At 43.1% G+C, this 17,712-nt stretch overlaps 1 long non-coding RNA gene and 1 pseudogene across 1 annotated transcript; one reads left to right on the top strand and one right to left on the bottom strand.

Moving 5' to 3' along the window:
* Positions 1-62: 62 nt before the first annotated feature.
* LOC116225278 lies at positions 63-1,580 on the top strand. Its single transcript, XR_004166025.2, has 4 exons — positions 63-482; positions 1,011-1,082; positions 1,174-1,255; positions 1,475-1,580. It is a non-coding gene; the product is annotated as an uncharacterized LOC116225278 (long non-coding RNA).
* A 9,789-nt stretch (positions 1,581-11,369) lies between these two features.
* On the bottom strand, positions 11,370-17,485 carry LOC116225291 (annotated as a pseudogene).
* Positions 17,486-17,712: the final 227 nt, after the last annotated feature.

Below are 17,712 nucleotides of genomic sequence, written 5' to 3'. Positions count from 1 at the left end.
GTTTCCCCACTCTCACGTCATAGTAGAACACATAAGTAGTATTTTGAGGTTAGATCTTAAAATCTGAATGGCGCTAATGCCTTATAGTCCTCCGCGCTCCTTGTTGGTTTAAATGCAGATACTTCCACCATGGCTGTAGCTTGTAGCTGCTTGTGTCTGGGCCGAGCCCTTCAGCTAGCAAAATATCCCACGCTTATTGTTTGATGTTCTAGCATAAGTTGGTTCGCCTGGGTAGGTTTGAAGACCGTAGGCCGACATTCTTGCAAAAAATACAACCGCAACAAGTGCAGTTCACTGTTTGCTTTGAATTGGCCCCCATGTTTGCTGTGCGTGTGTGTGTGTGTGTGTGTGTGTGTGTGTGTGTGTGTGTGTGTGTGTGTGTGTGTTTTAACAAATGCTTGTGTGTGTGTTTCTGTGCTGGTCAGCACTTCCCACTGTGCCTGAAGATACCATCTCCACCTCCTCAGCTCATACAGTGTCTGGTGAGAGCTCCCATGCTAAAGCTAGTTTGTTAGTAGAGCTTTGCCTTGTATTTGTGGACATTATGGACAACATTGTGGACAACTCAAAATTTGGTTTGTACAGTTAATTATACAGAATTATATAATCAAAAAATGAAACGGCTTGACTGATCGTCCCAACAGTTAGATGTTGTAAAAAAAAATGTAGTAGCAACAAGAAGGGCTCAAGGTTTCAGATGGCTTTTCACACACAGACCCTGGGCACTTGCCTTTTGTTTTGAGTTATTGCATGTTCATTCATATTACATTGCATGCCTTTGCCTTCATTTCATGCTAACCTCTTTAAATTGTGCATGTTGCCTGAGAGTGTGAACAATCTGTTAACGATAGGCATGACTCGTCCCTCTCAAGAAAGCTCAGTGTAACAGTGGACGTGGGCAACTAGTTCAAAAGAGTTCAATCTTGTGTGAAAACCGTGTTAAATGCCTGTGTGTTTGCGTGACGACAATTCTAACTCTCGTCTGCATGCGTGACGTGACTACCTCCCAGGTGCTTCATCTGTGACTGCTCCCTCATTGGACAGCGAGGACACTTACCTGTGCGAGTGTGGTCGCAAGACAGGTATGGACACGAAATGACAGCTGTTAAAAAAAACATGCTAGAATCATTGGAACTGTAAATGTCTAATCCAAGTACTGTTAAAAAAAAACAGCTTGCAAGAAATGTCAACATCTCCTACAAGAAAATCAGAAACTACGCCGGGAGCTCAGCACGCTAAAAAGTCACAAATAAAGGTACCCAGGTTTCAATTTCTTTCACCTAGGTAGAATCTCATCAATTTTCAGTTAATTATTGGTGCTGGGTTTTGAGAATTGTTTGACTATTGCTTACAATAGTTACCTAAGTATGAAACTTGCTTTCACATAATGTCTAGGTTGTCAAAAAAAAAAATTCTGAGCTGAAAAGGTGCCTGTGATAAAGCAGTGGTTTTGGTTTTTGTTTGAAATCTCCAGAGACTGAGAATCTCCACATTTGACCTCCCCGTCTCACTTGTCCAAATTTATGACGACTATGATGACTGATTTTACATGAATAAAGAAATGTAATGTTTTTTTCCAAGCAGAGAAGCTTTTGTTGTCATAAATATTATATGGGGTAAATGGACTGCATTTATATAGCATATATATATATATATTCAACTCATAGAGCACTCAAAGCGCTTTACAGATGAACGCCTCAGACATCATTCATACACCGATGGCAGAGTCTGCTATCTAAGTTGCCTATCTAAGTCTATATTACTGTTTGAAGTTCTGCCTGGTCCTGAAGCCCCAATGCATTATTGACACACTGGGAGTCATTGGCTGTGATAGACGTTCTGAGAACTACACAAATCCTCATTTTCTTTTTTTCCATATTTTCTGGATTCCAAGTAATTGCACTATTGGTACAAACATGTTGCCAGAGTATGCTACTCGACACACTGGCCATTAACTTTGCCTTGTGTGCCGAAATATTATATCTAATATTATATTCTCCACTTTCTCAGTATAACTTATCTTTTGAATTAGCTGTGAACATGATGGGCTTCCTGATTTCATTTGGAGTCTTTGGTTTCGTAAACAATCTAACATTGACAAATGTAAAACACCTTCCAGTAATGTTCTTCTGGCAAAGTGAAGTTTACTAACACCATTTAAAACATTCTGTAACTCTTTATTAAACACTATTATTGTCCCTGCTTCTGTAAATCAGGATCACTCATATGTAACTGTTTTGATCATGGAAGGATGTCTACTTGTGAATGAAGTCTCGTTTACGGCTTTCATTCTCAATCAGTATACCTGTTGCTGTTTTACATTGTGTATGACCTTGTCTTAACATACTGTGTTGTGTGGTGTCATGACTAAACGGTCTTCCTGTGAGACTCAGATTAAGAGTCAGACATGTTAATAAACCACTGTGAATTAAAACCACTGAGATTAAATTAATTTATGGTAATTTATAAATAATGATTATATGGATGAGGTATTGTATCTAGAGACTTGCAAAACTTATTTGAAAAAAAAGTATACCCATAACTGTGATATTACTTAAGAGGAACAATGTGAATATTTTGCTTCAGTGGCTCTGGGAAGGATTATGCTGACAGTATTTAGTATTCGCCAGTAGAGGGCAGACTTGTACTATCCTTGGTTCAGTTATAGAGTTCTAGAGAAATTACATGACTAAAGAGAAATTCTTGCCGCCTGTCTGGAGATGTTACTAGTGCTGAGGTGCTCAAAAGAATCTTGCTGTCAGACTGCTTACTGTCTCAGTGGCGCCCCCACCTGTATGCCCAAAGATGCTCCGCTGCGTACTTTAATAATAATAATAATTCATTTTATTTGTAACGCACTCTTCATTCAGAAGAATCTCAGAGTGCCCGTATCATTAGCAGTGGAATTGGTGGAAACAAAATGTAATAACGTGATAGTAAATTGAAATTACGTTGAAAAATACAGGAAAAGAAAGCAATGCAGTCTACCGTGCCAGGGCTTGCAGCGCTTCCTTGACTTGTATGTGAGTAATTGTTCACCCCACAATGCAGTGCATATTTAAGCAATAAGGTACGAGAGGCAGTACTGTATCGTCAATAATGTACTGTTCAAGGGTGTTGTTAGGCCCGACGCGAAGCGGATGATACAGTACTGCCTCGAGTACCTTATTGCTTTTATAATACGGTTGCCAGCAACATTATAAATAGTAAACTAAATAGTAAGCTGCTTCAGCACGAAATAGTTGTAATAGCCACCAAACGTTGTGTATCGCATTTCAGTAGCCTAGACTCTAGAGAAAATAGTCCCGAATGTGTGGCTGTTGCTAATGCAACAGACAAACAGCATTGGGAACGTCACGTTTGTTAGCCTGTACTCTCCTGAGCAAGCTAAAGTGGTAATAGCTAGCGAGCTGTTTACGGTCACAACCCACAGAAAGTTCAAAATGCCCGGGATATGGTGTGCTGATGGATGAGACAACAGTCGCCAGAGAAAACCTAGATATACAATTGATACAATCGTGAATAATTGCTGTGTCTTATTAGAGCTAAACTCCCCTGAGCGAGCTAGAGTGCTAATAACTAGCGAGCTGTTTAGCCCTTTGGGATTTGGCTACAACTCGTTAGCCCATATTGGCACTCTTGATTGCTCAAGAACGGTTAGCTTTGATAAGATCCAGGATACATGTCCTGTGATCTCATACATATTGTTTTTGTCTCCAAATGCCATATCTTGGTGTCGTTCACCCATCCTGCAACTGCATATTGAAAGGCATCTCTACTCTTGAAATCTCCAGTTTATGGGGATGGAATATGTACAAGATAAATGTAAATGTCGGGAGAAGAAAGTTGGGGCAGATGCTTTGCAAAAACACAGAGGAATTGCTAATCGCTAACGGCTAGTAGCATGCTAACCTTTGATAGGTGGCTAATCCTCTTAGACATATTTTTCAGTTACAATAATGGCGTTTTTATATTGTACAGTGTCTATTTCTCGGTAATTTTCTAAAAATCTAAGCAAAAAAAAAGTCAAACTTAAAACTTTTAGGTAGAAATACGATGATCTACGGAGATTTGGTCCGCCATTTTTTTTCGAACTAAGGTAGTATATTTTGAGTGCGCACTGATATGGAACGCTCAGGTAAATGTAAACAGCTGTACAGTACATTATGGCTCAATACAGTACACCCCGTGACCTCCTTTCAACCAATCAGAATGCTTGATTTCATCTACCCGTATTATAACATAGACATATATATGTCTATGTATTATAATGCCTGTTAATGTTAATTAATTGTGCTCAATGTTTGGTTTTGGAATGTTGTTTTGTAGTATTCATATTCGTATTCATAGGTATTCATATTCAGTGAACTGCGAACAGGTGCGCGTGCGCGAAGTTGCCTTGCATCACCAGTGCAGACCACCATCAGAAGCTGAAAGCACGCCTGCTGAAGAAGAGAAAAGGGTGAGGCTGAGACGTGCAAAACAGCGAAAGCGGGCCATGAAGACACTGGTGGTTCAGGCAAAGAAGAAAAAATGATCTGGTTCTGAAAGTATTACGAACTTAATGTAAATTGTTATCTTTGCCAATAAAATGTATTAAAATTAGGGCTGTCAAAGTTAACGCGTTAATCTATGAGATTATTGTGGCCGAGATTAATGCGATAAAATATTTTAAGGCAGTTAACGCAACTTTGTTTACTTCCGATGTGCATTGACACATGACACGAAACCGCCGCGTCCCTGCAGTCAGGAATAGGAGAGACCGAGAAGGTAGTTGAAGATGGAGAGAGCAGAGGGATTGTTGGGCGGAAAGTTTCTGTTTAAGAGTGAAAATGACGGAACAACCGACAAAACTAAAGTCGTATGTAGCATTTGTCAAGCTGAATTTAGCTATCAACATAAGCAGCTCGTCTTGAAGATTATCACCTTAATGCAAAGCACCCGACAGAAAGCAGTCCCAGGTTAGATGGTCGCCAACCCCACACTCCACGACTTCACTAGGAAAATAACTAGACCCAGTCCCGTGAAAAGGTTACCAACGCTTACGCAGTTTAGGTTGCCGGTGACTGTCGGCCATCAACATAGTTGAGGACGGTGGGCTGTCTGAGGTGATTCGAATTGCTTCAGGGGACAATTTCTTACGATTTACCGTTGTATGACGGCGAGAGAGCACGAACAATTCAGCTCCTCAAACAAGCTGCCAGCGTCGCCCTTACTGGTGACAACTGACGTCAGTCAGAAATGACAATTACCTGGGTGTCACGGTTCATTTTATTGACAAAGAATGGAAATTGAGATATTTTGCATTGGAAGTAAAAAATAAAAAAAACATTCGCGACATACAGCGGAGGACTGTGCAGAGGAATTCATCGACGTCTCAAACAGAAGGGAGATAAGTGGCAAACTGACCACTTTAGGCACTGATAGTGCCCGTATTATGTTGGCAGCTGCTAGGCTACTTCCATTTTAACATCTACCCTGCGCGGCACACAGTCTGTACCTGGCTGGCACTTTATAGGTATGAGTTATAGGCCTGAGCCTCTTTGAAAACACAGTTCTGCGTGTAGTTTTGTGTAAAAAAAAAAAAAAATACAATTAAACAACAGTGTCTAAAATACACGCTGTCTGAAAGTGATTACTCGTTAATTTATAAGATTTAGTCTTTAGAAGTCAAACAAACTTTTAATCGCGATTAATTAATTTCAAAATGTGAGATTAATTAGTTAATTTTTTTTGTATCTATTGACAGCCCTAATTAAAATCTGAATTACATAACATTGTATTGGCTATCAATCATGATGGAAGAGTAGACAAGTTAAGTTACAGCATGTCCACCATCTCTTGTGGGGGCTATGCATTAAGCCATTTGTGGTGCCCTTACCACATTGTGCCTCTTATACTTGTATTTTAGACCCAGTGACATCAGTGCATAATACTTAGTAAGGAGGCCATGATAATTTTGGACTCATGGCTGAAGGTTAGTTTCTCCAGCTCTCCCCAGGTTGGCAAAAAAAGCCTCTCAAAATGCATCAAGATTGATGCTTTTAAAATATGGAATATTACAATTTTTCTTACGGGGGAGCATGCCCCCGGGACCCCCCTAGAGGGGTAATATCCTTCTCACCTTTTCACCCTGACCCGTTTTCATGCCTGCTAAACATTCACAATATAATTAAGGTCTACTGACCATCTCCTACAATTCTGTTTACGTCAATAGATGGGTCGTCTGGACCACATAAACTCAAACTGACTGCACATAAATTTGTGGGTGGCTGTCATCAGGCCTGCAAATAATGTTAAACGTGCTTTGTTGTTGAATGATGAAGGGTTCCCAGGTTAAAAGAAAATGATATATATAGTATAACTACCGGCTCAAGTCAAGCAAAATAATACATACTTGACACAATTGTTCTGTATTGTGGACACAATTCACAGCATAGTAAACAGGGTACATTGTGTACATTTATATATATTTCAGTATGGTGTCTCGTATACATAAAATGGACCATATACTTATCAACATGAATTTGAGAACATTGTATATGGTTTGAGAGGGAACCCTACATACAGCCAATTAATCCATTAGGACAAACTTGATTCTAATACAAAAGGTGGCCCAACCAATCAGAGCAATTAATGTGCATGTTTAATCATGTCCTAGAAAGCTTTCCATGTTTATGAGAGAAGATTTAGAGAAGGGTACTTTGTTTTGTCAGATTAGTGCCAAACACTGATTCCATGAAATTAGCAAACATCAATATACATTAAAAACAATAGTCAATGATCAACTGGTTTAATAAATTGCACTAGGACAATTCATTTAGGAAAATAGCCATATATACTGTATGTGATGTATAAGATATTTTAGTATTTCCATAATTCACAAAGAAAAGATATATAGCTTAGTATTTATTTATTCTAATGTGCTTTTCTACATGAATTACATTTTACAGGACATTTTACATGTCATCAAATTAATTCAAACGTAATGGAACCTAAGCAGCAGGACGCACGGGGTATGAGAGATATTTTCTCACTGTGGCCTAGTCATTTTTTATGTTTTATTTAGGTTTTTAGGAAAAAACATTTTTATTCTTTTAAAGAAATTGATATTTTAGTAGTAGCGTTTAACTCTGGAAACAGGTCAGTCACTACAGTTTCACACTTGCGACATTTCTAGGCTGGTGTGTGGTTGTACTTAAGCTGATAGAAGGTGTACCATAGCGCAGATAAGGCCTGTGGGGAGGTTTATTATGGACAGCAAACAGATGTCTACGCACAGAGCGTTAGAAGGGTATTTTATTCCAGCGTGAGAGTGGCCATGTTGAAAGTGAAGTTGTTGAGCTGCACAGCTGCAAAGGGCTTATTCGCTGGGCCTGGGCCCCCTCGCGGAGCTGCGGCCTCAGGCCTGCTCTGACACTTGGATCTGAAATTCAACTCACATGACTGATCTTACATCAAGAGCTGCTCAGTCCCTCACAGGTCTGCCGCTGCCATGCAGGAAAGCCTAGATTTCGGTTGTGGATTATATGATTTCATAATATGTGCTTTTCCTCCATCTTTATAACCTTTTGACCCCTTTCCAGCATAACTGAATGCAGGAATATGTAGAAGGTCTATAGTTCCTTTTAAAACCTTGAGGATTTGTCTCGTCACAGGTTAAATGTAAGACGTCTTGTAAAATGTGCCCTACATGTGTTTATTGGCAGAATGTTCTTGCTGTTCTTGCTGTCGTAAAAACAACCTCCAGACAGCTCAAGGTTACCGAGCTCTCACCGAGCTCCACACAAGCACACAGTATCCGTCTGAACCCAGAGTCACCTAATAAAATTAGTACTCCTATAGAACATAAGGAACGTGCTGCCTCTGCTGTAATCACATCACAACAGACACACAGACACACACACACACACACACACACACACACAGTTTACCGGCACATACATTTACACACAAATGTAGTCAGGTTCACTCTAGTATAGACCCCCCCCCCCACACACACACTCTTATCTAATCTATCCACAAACGCACACCCCCACAATCCAGAGAGTGAACTTGTGAACTCCAGTCCCCCTGGGAGCATTTTTGTCGACTTAGTCAGGATCTGGTGCGACAGGAAGTGAGTGAGGCAGCCACTTAAGGAACTGCAGACATCGCATCTGAGGTCTGCTTTACATCTTTATGCCATTTCTGCAGTAAATTAAACAGAACAGCCACAGGAATTAAAATATACACATCCCCGAGAACTTGATGCTGTTCTCGTCCTAAAAAGTGGACCCATCCACAGTGAGCACTTGTTACTCTACACACAGTGGCGAGTGTTATATCAGTGAACTCTACCCTAAAGCAACGTTCAAACCCGGTCAGGAAATGACTGAATGTCTAAAGTTAGACGACAGCAAGGAAGACACCCTGAAGAGAGGAGTGAGTGCAAAGGGATCCATGAAAAGATTCGCACACACACACACACACACAACACACCAGTGATCGCTTTTATTAATAGCACATGGTCGTTTGGCGAACAAAATTTAGCTGGCGTGTAATTTCTGAATGGCCATTCGCACCGTGGTCTTTGGTACCTTTGGCACGGACCAGCCTGAGGCCGAGGAATCAGGTCGTGGCCCTCTTTGTGTGTTCCCACCGGCCCCCTCGCACCCCCTCATCCTTGACCCCTGATCCAGTGGCTGGCCACTTCCTGTCTAAGAGCTGCACTTCCCAGAAGTGCAAACAACAGTTTGTCACAGTCTCCGCTCCACTTCATGTTCCTTTTGAACGTGCCCTCTAAATGTTAAATGAGCTATTACATTTTCTTCACGACGCATCTGTCATCCTCTTCCCTCTTCATGTTCTGTTGAATCTTCATTTCCTTTGTTATTCCCGCTCTCTTTGTCTTGTCACTTTATCGCAGCAACCATCTTTGTAGGTTCCAGATCCACTCTCCATTTCCCACATGTGTATCCCACTCTCTCTCCACCTCTACGCACTTTTCCTCCATTTTACTTTCTTCACAAATCCTATCCCTCTCTCTCACCAACACACACACACACACACACACACACACACACCCACACACACCTGCCACAGTATTTCCCATGTCTCTTTTCCCCTCAATGGTCCTTTCTCCCCGCAGCCTGCTGCCCCCACACACAGATGCCTCTGCCAATCAAACTCACACACACACACACACACACACACACACACACACACACACATGCAAACAGACGTACACACGCACACGTGTGCACACTCACTTACACCCACACACAGAGTTGTGCAGGAATCTTGATGATATTTATGTTACAAGATAAACTCCAGACTGTCTGTGGTTTTCTGTGCCAAAACAGTGGCCCTCACCATTCTCCAAACCACTGGTGTCAAGAACAATTATACCTCTCTATTGTATAATCAGTCAGTGCATTTTAAAATGCTTCCATCTCATGTAAGCCTAGTAGTTTTAAGACCCCATATTTCACTGCACGTATCTAAAGGGGTTCAACTAGGTGTTTTGGGCATTGTGAATAAATTACGTTTTAAATTATAGAATGGAATTGAATCAAACACCTCCCATAGTTTGCCAATCACCAGGTCATACATCTGGCTGACCAAGCTACTGTCTATAAAGAGTTTACAGAAAAACCTGTTTTGAGATCCAGTCTGACAGGCTAAGTTTGTGCATCCTTGTTTAATGAGCAAAACCCTGACTCTTCCCCTCATCCATTACATTTAATTTTTGCCTAGACAAACAGCACGTACTGGAGGCACATACGCTAAGCTCGTAACTTTGTGTGTCTTGTTCCAAAATAAGAGCCTGACAGAGGTTTATTTGGAATCCGGCAGCTAATCTAATGCCTGCTACGTGCCAGAAAGGGCCCATAACAACATATCTGAGAGAATTAGGGCCGCTCTTAGGACCTGGTCGTGATTAAGCTAAAGACCATTCATTCATCCCGAGACAATGCCTCTTTGCTGCAGCCCATAATAAGCTCCTTGGCTCTCTCTTCTCCCAACACTGAGGGATTTCTCTGCCTCTTTCTCTCTCTCCCTCCCTCCTTTCCTCCGTCTCCTTTGCATAAGGCTGCTCTCCCTCTCTCTCTTTCTCTCGTTCAGGTCATGCCCACGTAAGTCACTTACATTATAATGTGCAGTTTCATCATTACGCATTCTCTTTCTCTCTCTCTCTCATTAAGGTCATGCCCCACATAAGTAATTTACCTTATAATGTGCAGTTTCATCATTATGTATTCTCTCTCTCTCTCTCATCCGGGTCATGCCCATGTAAGCCACTTATATTATAATGTGCAATTTCATCATTATGTATTCTCTCTCTCTCTCTCTCTCTCTCTCTCTCTCTCTCTGCTTTTGCGACAGGCTGCAAGTCTGGCCGGTCATAATGCAGAAGGCAGGCGGATAGCTCTGAAATTAGCCGCTTGTGCGCGGATGCTCAGTCTAGGACACGGAGCCCTCTGGCATCTCCTGTTTCTCATGGCCCGCCCGCCGTCTGCCTCGTCTGTTGCGAACGTGAGACTTCCTCTGTGTCTTCTTTTCAAGACATTACACGTACATTGTTTTGACTAGCCACAAAGCCACAGTGAGCAGGGTCTCGAAAAGGCCTTCATGTTTCGTGCTGTCCGTGTATTTTGGTTTGACCTCATTCTCATTGTATTTCCTTCTTGTAAATGGTCAGTAACTGCAAATGAACAGGTGAGAGGTCCCTCTGTGTCTGGAGCGTTTTTGAAAATAAAATCCACCTTAACAAAGCAGTTTTTCTAAAGTGTGGGTTTAATTGACTCCCATTTGGATCTACAGTGTAAGGCCTTCACTTGAAACACAATTTCCATATATAAAAGTGCCATTTTTGTTAAAAACAAGACAGTTTCTTTCAACTAAATTAAAATAATCTTCTTTATCATAGCAGGCTTCATTAGAAAATGCAACATAAAGGAAATACTTATAATCCAGTGCATTCATGTGCGTATGTATGTTTTCTTGTACGTTTCTGTGTGCTTTATACTCACACAATAAGAAAGCCAAGATTGTTCATGTAAAGCAATTCCTATGTGCATAAATCTAAGAGTTACATTGGCAGTAGTAACAAATAGTGTTATGAATAACAAGTTTTGATTGCAATGCAAAACATCTGAATACTGGACCACTGCAATACCATTTGTTTCTGGTGCAGAGTGGATGGTTTTGTCTCCTGAAGAACGTCATGACACCCAATCACAGTCACAAGACTCTTGACCCAGAGTTACATTTTACATTTAACACACACAGAACTAACACAAACACATTTCAACATTGTAAAAACCCAAACAGTATATCAGCCACAAGACAACAAGACAAATGGTTACAAAAAAAGAAGCTTTTGGCCCTGTGTGGGTCCTTTCTGGTTTCATGTCCACACAACACGTCCAATCAAACGAGCAAATTCCAGTCGTTTCCTGACGCTTAACATAATCCACCTGATTGAGGCCTTTTCACAGAAAGAACCCTCATAAATCCAATCTTCTGTTCAGCTATTCCACATCCTCCATTAATCTCTTAATTTTTTCAATTTGAATTTGTTTTCAGAATTTGGTCCAAACTGCCATAAAATATTCAGCAAACCCAGACTCTTCCAGTTTAAAAGATCTCTGTCCTTTTTTTTGCTAGTTTAAGTTTCCCTGTAGCACTCTGCTGCTCACATCAGAACTGGGTCTCTGACACCTGTTCTTTACCATTGCTGGACAACTGATGGGCCTCCATATCCTCTCTGTTGTTGATTTCCTTCCCCGAGAGGGTCGCCTCACTGCGGGGCAAGTTCTCGGGCCGTGACTGGCCCTTCCCTGTGGTCAGCGACTTCTGGAAGGACTCGGAGGTAAAGTAGTAGACCACGGGGTCGAAGCAGCAGTTGAGCGTGGCCACGCAGAGTGTGATGGGGTAGAGCGTGCGAGCGAGTCTCTCCAGCCAGCAGCTGTCCAGTGCCTGGGTGCGCACCAAGGCGTAGACGAAGAGGACGGAGTTGTACGGCACAAAGCAGATGATGAAGATGGCCAGGTGCACAACGATCATGCGCAGCACGCGCTCCTTGTTGGTGCCGATCTGGCAGAGCGCTGGCGGGCTTGCGGAGCGTTCGCAGCACCATGGACGAGCATGCCAGGTTAATGAGCAGCGGGATGAGGAAGCCAACAATCTCGATGAAGATGGTGATCTTGGACAGGTAAGGTCTTCCACGTGTTCTTGGAAAAGCCCTCGAAGCACGTGGTGCTGCTCTTGGCGCGGTTGGTGGCGGAGAAGAATGTGACGGACATGCCGCCACCCAGGATGAGGATCCAGATGGCAACGCAGATCACGAGTGCATTGCGTCGCGAGCGGACCGAGCGGAGCGGAACGGGTAGACGATGGCAAAGGAAGCGGTCGACGCTGATGCAGGTGAGGAAGAGCATGCTGCCGTAGATGTTGGTGATGAAGGCGCCGCCGGAGATCTTGCAAAGCCAGTCGCCAAAGGGCCAGTGTCGGTTGACGTTGTAGAAGATCTTGAAGGGCAGTGTGAAGACGAACACGAGGTCCGAGAGCGCCAGGTTGGTCATGAATAGCGTGGTCTCGTTGCGCATCTTCATGCGGCAGCAGAAGACGAAGAGTGAGGCGCAGTTGGTCACCAGCCCCAGCACGAAGGCCACGCTGTACACCACGCCATACAGGTTGTACTTGAAGGAGTCGTCAATCCTGCAGTCCGCCAGCCCCGTGTCATTCAGCACCAAGCTCGCCATGGCGACGGGTTTTTGGACGGGCTCGTCGACTGTCGAGCCTTCTGCCAATCGGTTCCTCCTCTCGTGTCCCGACCTTGAGGGCTGTCAGCAAGAGCTTGGGCCGCAGAATCGCCTTCTCCTTGTCATGGCTGCCGGGTAAGAAAGGAGATTCTAGGAGTTACAAGAGCAAGCCTTTGTCTGCGACAACAGGACTAAGCCAGTCCTCGTTTCCTGCAGGGAGAGAAAGAGAGGGGAGGGAGGGACAGAGAGAGAACAAAGGCTTGGAGTTAGTATGTGAGAGCTGAATAGGTGGACACTCCTGGCATTTTTCTATGGTGATTTGTGTGGTTTTGTTTGACAGCTCACTTCAGTGACTTCCCCACCCGTACTGTTTATAGCATCGAGTGTTTATGTCTACCTGAGAGGCACGCTGTTTTGACACCGTATCTTTCCAAATCAGGCCTCTGGTCAGGAAATCCATTGACCACATCAGCAGTTTTTTTTTTCTTCCTCTTTCTAACTTTCCTGTAATAAATGCTTACCTGCTCTTCAGCCCTCTCCAAAAATAACTTGTTAGTTTTTGAATATCTGAGAAAAATGTAGAAAATTCTACATCATGTTCATTTCTTGCAAGGTATACGTATTTGCACATCCAAAAACCTTAGGTAGGTTAGGTCACATATTGCCAGTTTCATTCTTTGACATAATTTACACAGAAGGCTTGGGATATAAGTGTAGTTGAAAAAATACAATTAAATGTTACTATATTATTGAATCTACTATGACATTGCTGTTTATAATGCACTATAGAACGTATTACATGGCAGATGAACAGGGTAAAATTGGACAAAAACGAATTTTGCTCATTTTCATTTGGGCAAATGAACTAATTTCAACATTCAAAGACCTTTAAAAATCACAGTATGATGCTATATTATCAATAATCGTGATAATATTGCATAATTTGCCACAGCTGTTAGTTCTGAACATTCTCTGGAAATTGGTAGCAGTGGATTACACATTAACTTTTTAAACTAGCATAAATGCTGCTACTTCTAACGACTTCACTTGCCTGTTTCCCAGCACATAGCAGAGCCTCTTCTCCTGACTCTCTGATGAATGGAAATCTAAACCTGTACGCTAGCAGGCCCACTGTTTCCCATGGGAGAAGCCAGGCTACTATGTTCAGCCCAGGGCTTGTCGTTACGCCATTAGCCCCATGTTAATGACAAGAGACTCCTGCCCACTGTAGACACTTAGCATGCATGGACACGCAAGGCATATAAGTCAAGCCTTTAACCTCCTCCGGAGACAACTGATCTTTCACCCTGGGACCTCCAGTCCGCCTCCCCCTGCATTCATTACACACCATTAACCTATATGGAGCCATTGGTATCAGTGTCACGTCATGTGATCACACGCTCAACTCACAGTCTCTTCTGTGATTTGCCTGTTTCTTGTTTCCCCTCCTCAAAAACAAATGGAGGGTCAGTGTGTGGGTAGCTGACAATGGTGTTGCTCAAAGTGGCTGCTAACTTCCAGTATGTTGCAACTAATGCTGCACCCCCCACTCCCTCTCTCTCCTTTATTCGTTCTTTCTTTCTCTCTGTCAATATGTCTCTCTCTTCTATTTAACTGGTGATGTGTACTCTTTTTCCATGGTTTTCTGTAGTTGGGGTATGGCTACATAGTATCCTTTTTAGGTGTCCTTGATCCATGCAATAGTTTAATAAAGGGTCTCTCTCTCTCTCTCTCTCTACCTCTCTATCCCTCTCTCTATGCCCCCTTCAGTGCCTGCTTATCTGCAGTGGGTGCTTGCCTGTTGGCATCCAGCACACTGCTTCTATATCGGGTCACCAGTCTCCTTGTGGGTATGTGGCATCCTTGAGCCTTTCCCTGGAGGGGCGACAATTGGGGGGTGAGGGGTGAAGGGTGCCAGGTCTGGGCTCTCTCTCTCTCACACACACTCCAGGTGGGGGGTGAGGAGTGAAGGGTGCCAGGTCTGGGCTCTCTCTCTCTCTCTCTCACACACTCCAGGTGGTCTGACAACGTGGCATGAACTCCACTGCCTCAGAGGAGCAGGGCAAACAGCAGCGTGCCCACCCTTGGCACATTACATAACTGTCCAGGCAAGGTCCAGTGAAGAGGACGAGGAAGAGGACAGGACAGGAGAGGACGGCCTTTGGAGAACCCACTGTAGCATTGCTTCTCTCTGTGACTTCATGAGTCAGTTCCTCCGGCGCTGGTTGCCTTTGATCCTTGCATTCTAAAAACAGGCCGAATGACTGATCTTCTGATGAATCCCTTTTTATTTATTTTGGTTTCCACAGTGGAACCTTTTGTTAGGACTTGGAATTCATCATTTGCATTCTAAGAATGATCTGGAACTACGATTCTTTCCTTCTATACCTTCCATTCTGCAAAAACTGCAGAAAAAGTTTGGTGTGTCAAATGTTTCAACAAAGTTATGTTTTTAAATACATTTTCATATTCAATTTTTAATCATGTGGATAGAAACCATCAAAGGTACTTTTCAGTAGATCTCAGAGATGCCCAAACCGATGCCTAAGCATTAACAGGCATGAGCTGTTTGGGGATGGGAAACCCCCCTCTGACCCTCCACTCTCTGCCTGAATCTCCCCCAAACTGTTGGAGCAGTGGGCCTACCCCATGGGGGGTTGCAATACTGATGGCGCAGTCCATCAGACAGTATGGTGGGTGCCAGCTGAGAAATTATATCTTTACAGCGTTTTCATACACACCCTCTCACAAAGCCAGCACTGTGCCGTCAGCTCCTACACAGTAAACTCACAATACAGCGCCTGTACCAGCAAGCTCTTTCTTTGTCTCTCTCTCTCTCTTTCTTTCTTTCTTTCTTTCTTTCTCTCTCTATCTCTCTCTCTCTCTCTCTCTCTCTCTACCATCCCTCTCTCTCTTGTCATCTTACAAGACCAGCTCATGGCTACAGTCCCATCACTGACTGTTACTTACTGTTTCTTTTTTTCCTAGTTGTCGTTTTGGTGTGTGTGTGTGTGTGTGTGTGTGTGTGTGTGTGTGTGTGTGTGTGTGTGTGTGTGTATGTGTGAGCACTCCCTTGTTAAATTGAGTGTCATGTGAGTTACCTCTGTCGGCAGCCAGCTCTGCGTGTGCCTGCGTGCGTGCGTGCGTGCGTGCGTGCGTGCGTTCGTGTGTGTGTGTGTGTGTGTGCGTGCGTGCGTGTATGTGAGTGTGTGTCATGGGGTGGTGGTTGGGGGGTCTCATTTGTGCTCTTGCACTTAGTTTCCATGGTCACCAGATTTTGCCAGTTTGCTAGTATCAAGCCTAGGCAAACTGTTTACAGTTGTACTCTGTTGTTGTTAAAAAGAAGCCTAAATTATGAAGCCATTATGAAGTTGTTCTACAGTTACAGCTTACAGTTACCCAAGATCAGTGTGGCCTGCCTACACTTATCACTGCACATACAGGGAATATTGCTTTGAATGTTCAAAACTAAAGGATATGTTATAAGTAGCCTAACTAAAATTAAATATTACTCATCATGTCATTGAAAAATGATCAAATAAATCATGAAACAAGTCTTTTTTAAAAACAATGTTGACAAAGAATTAACGAAAAACAAAGTTAGAAGATTTGGACACCTGCAGCATCATGTCGCTCGACAATGCTGCTGTGTTTTACCCTGGCGATGGAAGTAATTGGAAAATCGATGTCCGTCTGCGTCCTAAGTGGGTCTATTTCAAAATCTATGTACGGATGATAACACAGGCAGCATTCAGAACAAACATCAGGCTTCTTGTTCGGCAGCCAGACCGCTGGCGTGAACTGGCATCTGTAAGCTACAAGTTACAGACTGCAGTCTATGTCGTGAGAACTACCCTTTCACCAGCAGCTGCATATAAAAAGCAGCAACAGTAAACTGTTATTCTGAAGGAAATTGAAATTAATAGTTCAGACTAATCCCTCTGAACCTAAAGATCAAATTCCGGGATCAATTTTGGAGTTCAGCTGCTCCTTTCTCTCAGTAAAAATAAATACCTAAACGTACTGTGTCAACTAGGCTAGAAGACTACTAGACTTGTAGCTAACAACAAACCATCCTAATTTATTGAACCTTCATCTGATACAAGTCAGGTTAGACAATTAAACATAAACATATCCTGAAGTCAACAAAAATACCAATAACTGACTGCATAAAATTATGTTTTTCGGGTGTAACGAAGACATCTGTCACTGTCAAATGTCGTTGGACTGAACCGATAAAGGTCTCACCTCTTTGGCACTGAACTGCAGTTGTCAATTACAGTGAAGCTCCGCCAACTGATGCAAAAGTGCTCCTCGCGACGAGTAGCATCAGCTAGACGTATAGGCGCACTTAAGCCAGAAACAAAGAAACAAGTTGTACATCTTAGATGAGTAGCCCCGTGCCTGGGTCCGTTATCCTTAAGAGAGCCCGGCCAACATAACAGATGTGAAATTTCTTCAAATAGAATATGCCAGTATCAGAAACAGCAAATATATTCCTTGCCGGGAATGCACAAATCTGTAGTAATCACGGCGCGAGTCGAGGTCTCCGTTTGTCACTTACAGCGTCACACAATATCACTTCGGCGGCGATATTAGGCGATTGGTCCCGTGGTACCGGACAGAGGCGTGCATTTGTCTAAGTATGAGTGGTAGCCTGGACTCTGGAAGACTCGAACGGTCACAGGAAACGAGACAATAGCACCTCGCTTGGCTGGAGAGGAGGGGCGCGAGCAGGCAGCGTGAATGGGGGATTGTCGAGAGGGTGGCGGGGAGGGGTCCGAGTGGTGTCATCAGTAGTTAAATTGGGGAGCTGATGGATCAAGGTCTCACAAAAGACATACGTTTGGCTCTGTGATAGAATTTTGTTGTGGCTCTATGTTGCCGTTTTTATTTACAATATTTTGCCATGACATCTGCATGGTATGTCAACTGCACTGGTGAAGGCAGGGATCACTAATCA

The sequence above is a fragment of the Clupea harengus genome, chromosome 20 (genome assembly GCF_900700415.2).
Source record: "Clupea harengus chromosome 20, Ch_v2.0.2, whole genome shotgun sequence".
Taxonomy (NCBI): Eukaryota; Metazoa; Chordata; class Actinopteri; order Clupeiformes; family Clupeidae; genus Clupea; species Clupea harengus.
The sequence above is the reverse complement of the archived record's forward strand: the minus strand, read 5'-3'. Positions and strand labels throughout refer to the sequence as shown.